The 684-nt window shown below is 47.8% G+C and overlaps 1 non-coding gene across 1 annotated transcript; it reads left to right on the top strand.

Annotated features, from left to right (window-relative positions):
* Positions 1-262: 262 nt before the first annotated feature.
* On the top strand, positions 263-336 carry Trnat-ugu (transfer RNA threonine (anticodon UGU)). The gene has a single exon. It is a non-coding gene; the product is annotated as a tRNA-Thr (tRNA).
* Positions 337-684: the final 348 nt, after the last annotated feature.

Here is a 684-nt window from a genome sequence, read left to right on the forward strand (position 1 = left end):
CTGACACACCGGTGTCAATGTGTTCTTTTTTCCATTTCCAGGAGTGTAGTTAAAGACTATCCAGCCATTGACCTTCGTCTGTGCGAATGCGCACAGGTTGCCCAAACTCTTCCGGGAATCGTCAAAGCGTGCGTGAGTAATGAGTGCATGGGCAGATGTCTATAAGGTACATTACTTATGTAGAATTGTGGACAGTTGGGAATGTGAGTCTCACGGGAAGCGTGCAAGGGATAAGCCCCTGCAGTCGCGCTATTGATCTGTGTCCTCGGTGGCTCAGATGGATAGAGCGTCTGCCATGTAAGCAGGAGATCCCGGGTTCGAGTCCCGGTCGGGGCACACATTTTCAGCTGTCCACATCGAAGTATATCAACATCACCTGTCAGCAGCTGAGTGTTTCAGTTAGTCATCATTTATTACAGGGAAAAGCTGCACGGTCATCAAGAGTATCTGTTCTTTCGAGAACAGTTACTGTCTTCATATATCCATTATTCGATCATTTGTGACTTTTCTCTCGAGAGAGTTTGTATATGAGAAATTTCAGAATTCGGCTGCTGATGCACCTAAGGATTTTCGTTCTGCTTCTCGCTTGGTCCACAGAGAGCGCAAGTGAACGTTGTACGCAGATCGTAGTACTACGCAGACACTGAGGGCGGCTGCAACGTTGTCCTGAGCAGCGAGGTTAAG

Source organism: Schistocerca serialis, chromosome 9, assembly GCF_023864345.2.
Source record: "Schistocerca serialis cubense isolate TAMUIC-IGC-003099 chromosome 9, iqSchSeri2.2, whole genome shotgun sequence".
Classification (NCBI taxonomy): domain Eukaryota; kingdom Metazoa; phylum Arthropoda; class Insecta; order Orthoptera; family Acrididae; genus Schistocerca; species Schistocerca serialis.